General features: G+C 41.0%; 1 pseudogene; it reads right to left on the reverse strand.

Moving 5' to 3' along the window:
* Positions 1–4,399: 4,399 nt before the first annotated feature.
* Positions 4,400–7,780, reverse strand: LOC132533002 (olfactory receptor 2AE1-like; annotated as a pseudogene).
* Between the last annotated feature and the right edge of the window lie 2,325 nt (positions 7,781–10,105).

Genomic DNA, 10,105 nt, shown 5'->3' on the forward strand with positions numbered 1-10,105 from the left:
CTTCTATGAACAGCTATATGCCACCAAGCTAGATAACCTGGAAGAAATGGACTATTTCCTAGATACCTACCAACTTCCAAAACTAAGTAAAGAGGAAGTGGATTACATGAACAGGCTCATCACAGCTAATGAAATTGAAACAGTTATCAAAAATCTCCCCAAAAATAAAAGTCCTGGACCAGATGGTTTTACAAATGAATTCTACAAAACCTTCAAAGAAGAACTAATATCTCTACTTTTAAAAGTCTTCCAGAAGATTGAAGACACTGGAATACTCCCTGCCAGCTTCTATGAAGCCAACATCACCCTGATACCAAAATCAGACAGGGACACAACCAAAAAAGAAAACTACAGACCAATATCTCTGATGAACATAGATGCAAAAATATTGAACAAAATTCTAGCCAACCGAATACAGCAGTATATCAAAAAGATTGTTCATCATGACCAAGTGGGGTTTATCCCAGGCATGCAAAGTTGGTTTAATATACGTAAATCAATGTGATCCACCACATCAACAAAAGCAAGACCAAAAACCACATGGTCATATCAATAGATGCAGAGAAAACCTTTGACAAAATACAACATCCCTTTATGATCAAAACACTACAAAAAATAGGAATAGATGGAAAATTCCTGAAGATAGTGGAGTCTATATATAGCAAACCTACAGCCAACATCATACTCAATGGTGAAAAACTGGAAGCATTTCCACTCAGATCAGGTACTAGACAGGGCTGCCCACTATCACCATTACTATTCAACATAGTGTTGGAAGTTCTTGCCATAGCAATCAGGCAGGAGCAAGGAATTAAAGGCATACAGATTGGAAGAGAAGAAGTCAAACTCTCCTTATTTGCAGATGACATGATAGTATACACAGAAAAACCTAAGGAATCCAGCAAGAAGCTTTTGGAAATCATCAGGAAATACAGTAAGGTGTCAGGCTACAAAATTAACATTCAAAAGTCAGTGGCATTCCTCTATGCAAACACTAAGTTAGAAGAAATTGAAATCCAGAAATCAGTTCCTTTTTCTATAGCAACAAAAACAATAAAATATCTAGGAGTAAATCTAACCAAAGAAGTGAAAGACTTGTATACTAAAAATTATGAGTCACTACTCAAAGAAATTGAAAAAGACACAAAGAAGTGGAAAGATATTCCATGTTCATGGGTTGGAAGAATTAACATCATCAAAATGAATATATTACCCAGAGCCATCTACAAATTTAATGCTATCCCCATCAAGATCCCAAGTACATTTTTTAGGAGAATAGAAAAAATGCTACAAATGTTTATCTGAAACCAGAAAAGACCTAGAATTGCCCAACAATCTTGAGAAAAAAGAACAGAACTGGAGGCATCACACTCCCAGAACTCAAACTGTATTATAGGGCCATTGTCATCAAAACTGCTTGGTACTGGAACATGAATAGACACACTGACCAGTGGAATAGAATTGAGAGCCCAGAAATGAGGCCCCACACCTATGGACATCTAATCTTTGACAAAGGGGCCCAGACTATTACATGGGGAAAGCAGAGTCTCTTCAACAAATGGTGTTGGGAACAATGGGTTGAAACATGCAGAAGAATGAAACTGAATCACTGTATTTCACCAAATACAAAAGTAAATTCCAAGTGGATCAAGGACTTGGATGTTAGACCACAAACTATCAAATACTTAGAGGAAAATATTGGCAGAACTCTTTTCCGCATAAATTTTAAAGACATCTTCAATGAAACAAATCCAATTACGAAGAAGACTAAGGCAAGTATAAACCTATGGGACTACATCAAATTAAAAAGCTTCTTCACAGCAAAAGAAACCACTACCCAAACCAAGAGATCCATCACAGAATGGGAGAAGATCTTTACATGTCATACATCAGATAAGAGTTTAATAACCAGTTTAATAAAGAGCTTGCCAGATTCAACAACAAGACAACAAATAACCCCATCCAAAAATGGGGGGAGGACTTGGACTGAATGTTCACCACAGAGGAGATCCAAAAGGCCGAGAAACACATGAAAAAATGCTCCAAGTCTCTGATTGTCATAAAAATGCAAATCAAGATAATACTTCACTCCTGTGAGAATGTCATACATCAGAAAAGGTAACAGCAGCAAATGCTGGAGAGCGTGTGGGGTCAAAGGAACCCTCCTGCACTGCTGGTGGGAATGTCAATTGGTCCAACCTCTGTGAAGAACAGTCTGGAGAACTCTCAGAAGGCTAGAAATGGACCTACCCTATGACCCTGCAATTCCCCTCCTGGGGATATATCCTAAGGAACCCAACACATCCATCCAAAAAGATCTGTGTACACATATGTTCTTGGCAGCACAATTTGTAATAGCCAAAACCTGGAATCAACCCAGGTGTCCAACAACAGATGAGTGGCTGAGCAAGTTGTGGTATATAGACACAGTGGAATACTACTCAGCTGTAAAAAAAAAAATGGTGACTTCACCGTTTTCAGCTGATCTTGGATGGACCTTGAAAAAATCATGTTGAGTGAAATAAGTCAGAAACAGAAGGATGAATATGGGATGATCTCAATCTCAGGCAGAAGTTGAAAAACAAGATCAGAAAAGAAAACACAAGTAGAACCTGAAATGGAATTGGCATATTGCACCCAAGTAAAAGACTCTAGGGTGGGTGGGTGGGGAGAATACAGGTCCATGAAGGATGATAAATGACATAGTGGGGGTTGTATTGTTAAATGGGAAACTGGGGAATGTTATGCATGTACAAACTATTGTATTTACTGTTGAATGTAAAACATTAATTCTCCAATAAAGAAATAAATTTAAAAAAAAAGAAAATGGGGGGAAGCTTCATGATATAGGAATTGATGGCAGTTTCTTATATGTCACACAGAAACAAGGCACCAGATATTTTAACCAGGACAGGTAAGCAAGAAAAAGAGATGAGTGACATCCAATTTAGCAAGGAAAGTTAAAAGTGTCACAATGTGTAAAAGTGTCCAAACTTATGCTGGATGTCTGAATCCTGATCATAGAATATTTGAAAGTGGTTCATCTCAGAGAGATGAAAATCCACTGAGATGTCAACCTCTACTTCTGAGGGAATTAAATCTACTTAATTGAGGCAGGTGAGCTTACCAAGTCATCTACTTCATTGCTGCTTTTATATTCACTAAGCCTCCAAAGATCAGTTATTGTATATTATATTTGTCATTAATGTCTTGGGGTAGTAAGACAATAGTGATCTCATTCAGTCGTCCAGGAGGAATAAAGTGAATAAAGCATTGGACTCTGAAGCATGAGGTCCTGAGTTAGATCCCTGGCAACACATCTACCAGAGTGATGTCTGCTTCCCCACTGAACATGGGCGTTGACAGGTCGATCCATACTCCCAGCCTGCCTCTCTCTTTCCCTAGTAAGGTAGGGCTCTGGGGAAGCAGAGCTCCAGAACACACTGGTGGGTTGTCCATCCAGGGAAGTCTGGTTGGCATCATGCTAACATCTGGAACCTGGTGGGTGGCTGAAAAGAGAGTTATCATACAAAGCCAAACAAATTGTTTATCAATCATGAACTTAAAGGCTTGGAATAGTATAGATGAAGAGTTGGGGGGTCCTCCATTTTGTTGCTATATGGGCCCAATTTCTCATGTCCCCCTGACAGAACACTTTCACCCAACTGAGGTCCTTTTGCACTATCATGTACCAGGACCCCAATGTCTAAGTCTATCACTACTAACTGAAACAGACTTGCCATAGGCTGCATGATTGTGTCTCCTCAAATTTATGTGTTGAAGCCCAGACATTTGTGTGATATTTGTAGGTGGGGACATTGAAGAGATAAGGACATGAATGAGAGCAAAGACACCAAAGAGCTTTCTACCCCTCCCACCATCTGAGCCAATTGCCATCTAAGAACCACAAATGGGTCTTCGTGGACACTGAATCTTCCAGAAGTTTGTTCTAGAACTTCCCAGTCTCTTACACCAAGAGAAACATTGCTTGATGTTTTCTTTTTTTTTTTTTTACATAGCTGTGTCCTTATGCTTGCACACTATCATAGCTCTGGGCTGCCTTCTCATACAGAGATAGACACCAAAAGAAAACACAGAGATATCACAGCACCAGAGCACCCTCTGGGGTCTTACAGTGCCTCCACTGTGGCCCTAACAGTCAAACCTGGGCTACACACATGGCATGACACATGCCTGACCTGGTGGACTGTCTCTCTGGTCTTTATTTTCTATTTTATGCCATCAAATGCACAATCTTTTTGTTATGACAAACTGGGTCAACTATGAAAGTATTATGTGTTGCTCAGATGCATGAGAATGAGTTATAATATAGGAATTGTGAGTGAGCTCTTCAATTTTGCACTAGTCACAGAGCATCAGATCTGCTCCCTTGAAAAGGTTAGAAGTTTATCTGCATCAATTTGAGGAGCCTTCCTTCTCTACTGTAATACTCAGAGCATCTCAGTTGCAGTCATTGAATGATGTAATCTCTCCCCAGAAGTCTCCTCACAGCTTGGCTACATCCTTATTCTGGAGAGTGTAGATCAGAGGATTCAGGGTGGGAGTAATGATACTATAGAACAGAGAGCCAACTCTGTCTTGCAGTAGAGTGAGCTGGGACCTAGGCTTCATATAAAAGAAGATATGTGCACCATATAAGAAAGAAAGCACGGTGAGGTAAGAGCTACAAGGGGCAAAGGCATTTCTCTTACTCCCAGCAGATCGCATCTGAATGACACTGCAGAGGATGAAGGCATAGGATGCAGAGACCAGGAGGATGGGGATGAGGAGAAATATAATGGTGGTGATGTGCATTGCAGACTTGTATACAGTGACATCTCCACATACCAACTGCATGACTGCTGGAAGCTCACAGTAGTATGGTAGATTTTTCAGTCTCCACAGAAAGGGAAGTACATCAGGATGGACATGTGAATTAGGGAGTCTGTGAATCCTTCCAACCACAAAATGGCATCAATCACAACTGTCACCTTCCGCTCATGAGAACAGTATAACACAGTGGGTGGCAGATGACCACATAGCGATCATAGGACATCAGTTAGAAGAATACATTCAGCAGCCCCCACAGACAAATAAAGCAAGTGCTGGATTACACAGCCCACAAAGGAGATGGACTTCCTTCCAGAGAGGAAGTTGGCAGCCATCTTGGGGGTGGTGGTGACATAAATCAGATCCATGAGGGAGAGCTGGCTGAGCAGGGGGTACATGGGGGTGTGGAACCTGGGGTCAGCACAGATGAGGAGAGTGGTAAGAGTGTTGCCACTTACTGCCTCAGGAAGACCACCACGGTCAAGGAGATGTGAAAGACATGGGTGAGGGAGTCATTAAAGAGTCCTTCAAGGAAGAAGTCAGCCAGAGCAGTCTCGTTCTTCTACCATGTATCTGATTTCTCATTCCCTGGGGAAATAGGAAGTAGAAATGAACATATTTTCTTTTTTTTTCCTCCAGGGTTATTGGTGGGACTCGGTGCCTGCATCACGAATCCACAGCTCCTAGAGGCCATTTTTCCCATTTTGTTACCCTTGTTGTTTGTCATTATTATTGTTGTTGTCATTTCTATTGTTCTTGTTGAGTAGAACAGAGAGAAACTGAGAGAGGAGGGGAAGACAGAGAATGGGAGAAAAAGATAGACACCTACAGACCGTGAAGCAATTCCCCCTGCAGATGGGGAGTGGGGGGCTCGAACCGGGGATCCTTAGGCCAGTCCCTGTGCTTAACCCACTGCACTACCACCGGACACCCAGGATTTTTTTTTTTTTACTTCTTAGGTCTGGTTTATGGTGGTATGGGAGACTGAATCTGGGACTTTGAAGCCTCAGACATGAGAGTTTATATAACTTATGCTATCTATCCCTGGCCAAGAAATTTTACTTTAAGGTGAGTTGATATTGCAGTCCTGGCACTTTGGGCTCCTCCTCTCAAAGTCAAGTCAAAAAGATTTGTGTGATTGGTCCTGACTAGCAAGTAGAAACTGAGTTGCTACCATCTAGCTGAGTCACCTCTCCATCCCAAAATGACAATGAGAACTTGGGCAAGAGGATTGTTCATAATTGTCACCTGATTATAAAACTACTTTTAGGGAGGGAGAGCACAAAGTGAAACATTGACTGAACATGATGTATTGCACCAAAGCAAAGGACTCTGGGGAGGGCAGAGGAGGGTCTATAGGAAGAAAATGGGAGGGGGGAGCTATAATATAATGAAATTGTATGCGTATGTCAATGATTGCATTGTAAAGCACTAACCCCCTCAATTAAATTTTTTTATTTCTTTTTTGTTGCCCTTGTTGTTTCCATTGTTGTTGTAGTTATTGTTGTTGATGTCATCGTTATTGGATAGGATAGAAAGAAATGGAGAGAGGAGGGGAAGAAAGAGAGAGGGAGAGAAAGATAGATGCCAGCAGACCTGCTTCACCACCTGTGAGGCAACTCCCCTGCAGGTGGAGAGCCAGGGGCTCAAACCGGGATCCTTATGCTGGTCCATGTGCGCTTAACCCACTGTACTACCACCCGACTCCCAATTAAAATTTTTTTAAAAAAAAGAAATTACCCTTAGCACCAACTCAAACATCAAAGTCAACTCTTATCTATCTGTTCAGGATATTATAATGTTTGATCACTCAAGGCACTCTTTTCTGAGCTTCACCCCTCCTTCCCTACTTAGTAGATGACTTTGGTTCTACACTGATACTTTTAGAACCAGGCCCTTGTGGGATTCATGAATGATTTCACAACAGGAATCCCAGGGGCTACAATAAAGACAGACTTGTCCTGACTGGAACCAATCATCCAGTGATGGGAAGAGGAGCAGTGTCTGTAAGAAATGACACAGCCCTGAACACAGAGGACCTATGATGTCACTGTAGCAAGCTGTAGACACTAAATATATTGCATCAGATCCCAACCCACAAGACACATCCAAATCTCTTCTAGAAACCAGTCCTCAAGATGCCAATTAGACTCACTGTGTGTGTCTTGAGATTAGCAATCCCAATGGGTTTAATTTAAAGTTAGTTCATAAGGAAGGAGATATGTGGAGGACTATGACTCTGAAGATAACAAGGGGATATCTTCTCCAAGGATCAATTAACCATGGAAAGAAACAACTCTTAGAGTCCCTCATTAGATTTTCATCTTAGAATACAAATCTCCTTAGCCACATTCCAGTCAACATTTTTGAGAAAAGTGATAACTAGTTCCCATGCCCACAGAACACAGGGAGTTGGGCAGTAGCACAGCGGGTTAAGTGCACATGGCACAAAGTGCAAGGACTGGCATAAGGATCCCGGTTCGAGCCCCCAGTTCCCCACCTGCAGGGGAGTCGCTTCACAGGCAGTGAAGCAGGTCTGCAGGTGTCTTTCCCTCCCCCCTCTGTCTTTCCCTACTCTCTCCATTTCTCTCTGTCCTATCCAACAATGACATCAATAACAATAACAATAATAACTACAACAATAAAACAAGGGCAACAAAAAGGGAAATATATATATATACATATATATATATAAAGAAAATGCTTTTTTTTTAAAAAAAGAAGTTATTGGGGCGGAGGGGTTCCAGTACTGGAAGACAGAACCTAGTTGGGTTTGGATTGTTATGTGGAAAACTGAAAAATGGTACACATGTACAAACTATTGTATTTTATTTTACTGTTGACTCTAAACCATTAATTCCCTGGTAAAGAAATCTAAAAAAAAAGAAAAAGAAAGAAAGAAAGAAGTAGAGGAATGAAGTCATACCATATACTCGTATTTCCCACACATCACTTACTCCAATTTCATAAACTACTTTAATGTAAAAACATGAACAGATTTTAGATACAAGTAAAATAAGAAAACAGCACACCCATAACTTCCCTTATTTAGTTCTAGTTCAGTCTCAGAGCCAGCTCATCCCCTCCCGTCTCAGACATGTAGAGCTAGTCTCTGACTGTAGCTCTACTCAGATATTAGTAGGTCTTGCTGTGTTAGATTTATTCTATTACTTATTCTCTGAGTAAATTCAATGAATTACCACTCTCAAAAAAGAAATACTGTTTGTTATCGGTTGCTCACATTCTCACTAAAATGTAGTATTTCTAGCCAAGACAGCTGGGAATCTTATAATTTGTTAATTTAACTCAAAACATCTGATGAACATCTGCTACACCCCCAAACACTTCTTGGGTGTCATGTGTATAATGGATTACAGCAACATGATGATTGATCATGTTGGCTTACTGAGAAATCCACAACTAAGCATAATCATAGTGGGTAAAGACTATATAGCCCTTATAGTCTGGGAGATGGTGCAGTGGAGAAAGCATTGGTCTCTCAAGCATGAGGTCCCAAGTTCAATCCCCAGCAGCACATGTGCCAGAGTGATGTCTGGTTCTGTCTCTCCTATCTTTTTCATTAATAAATAAGTAAATAAAAATTTAAATAATTTTTTAAAAAGACTATGTAGTCTTCAATATTCTTCAAATGGAAACTGCAGGAAACAAAGCCTAGGGGGTAGGTGGTGGTGCACATAGTATTATGCAAAAGGACCCGAGTAAGAATACTGGTCGAGCCCCTGGTCCCCACCAATGGAGGGAAAGGATGCTGCACAAGCAAGTCTGCAGGTATCTATTATCTCTCTCCCTCTCTACCACCCCCTTTCTCCTCTGGTTCGCTCTCTCCTATCTTTCTCATAAATAAATAAAATATTTAAAATACTATTTAAAAGAAAGAAAGAAAGAAAACAGAGGGAAAATGTGGGGTGGCAACAGTCACCGAGGCAATATTATATATAGAAACAACTGGATCCAATTTTTTTATTCATGATTTAATATTGATTTACAAAATTATGAGATAATAGAGGTAAAACTCCACGCTGTTCCCACCACCAGAGTTTCCTGTCCCCATCCTTCATTGGTAACTGCAGTAGTTGTGGTCCAGGAGGTGGCACAGTGATAAAGCTTTGGACTCTCAAGCATGAGGTCCTGAGTTCAGTCTCCAGCAGCACATGGGCCACAGTGATGTCTGGTTCTTTCTCTCTCCTCCTATCTTTCTCATTAATAAAAAAATAAAAGCTAAAAAAAAGAAAGAAAGATAGAAACTGCAGTAGTTCTCCCAAGGTCACAATATGGGTTGACTATTATTTCTATAACTATCCATATTTTATATTTGGCCATTTTTTAAAAATATTTTTATTTATTATGGGATAGAGACAGAATTTGAGAGGGGAAGGAGAGAATGAGAAAGAGAGACAGAAAGAAGCCCTGCTTCACCACTAGTGAAGCTTCTCCCTACAGGTGGGGCTTGAGTCTAGGTCTTTGCACATTGTAGTGTGTGCACTTAACCAGGTGCACCACTGCCTGGCCACTTTGCCCATTTTCCTTTCTATTCTTTTTTCAAAATATTTTTATTTTCTTATTATTGAATAGAGACAGATAGAAATTTGAGATAGGAAGGGAAGATAGAATGGGAGAGATACAAAGAGACAATAGGAGGGATTTGACTTCCGGAGGCGGACCTACGAGCAGCAGATCACTTTCTCTCCTCTCCTCTCCTCTCCTGGATCAACTAGGAATACCAAAGGAGACCACCCGGGACCGAAATAAGACAGGACTAGAATGACCACAGGAACCCAGTAAATCACCCGTGAGTACAAACACATGTGGCTGGTGACAGAGAGGAGAGAGGGGACTAAGGAGAGATTAAGTGACTGCTAACAGTTCAGCAGTTTATCAGTTGAGACACCACCTCCAGTCTGCTCCACCAACAAGGGGACAGCTGAAGGGAGGAGAGGACTCCCCAGAGACTCACCAAGTGCAACTCTGAGTCTCCATTGCTACTACCCTCAGAATCTGGAGCAGCGACAGGAAGGGAAACCAGGGGACAAAGATCTAACCAGGAAACTCAGGAGAAGACTTATACCTTGGTGGCATAGCTGAGGGGCTGTGAAAGTCTCTTTGCATAACCACTGGATTATCTCTGCCACACCCTGCTTTATCTCTTGGTCAGGAGTCAGTCTTCTTCTTCTAGCATTTGCCCTTCTTCTGTAGCCAGTCAACAGCATCAGGTTGAGCCTGATGTAAAGTTTTGAGACCTCCTTTGAATCTGGAG

The sequence above is a fragment of the Erinaceus europaeus genome, chromosome 15 (genome assembly GCF_950295315.1).
Source record: "Erinaceus europaeus chromosome 15, mEriEur2.1, whole genome shotgun sequence".
Taxonomy (NCBI): Eukaryota; Metazoa; Chordata; class Mammalia; order Eulipotyphla; family Erinaceidae; genus Erinaceus; species Erinaceus europaeus.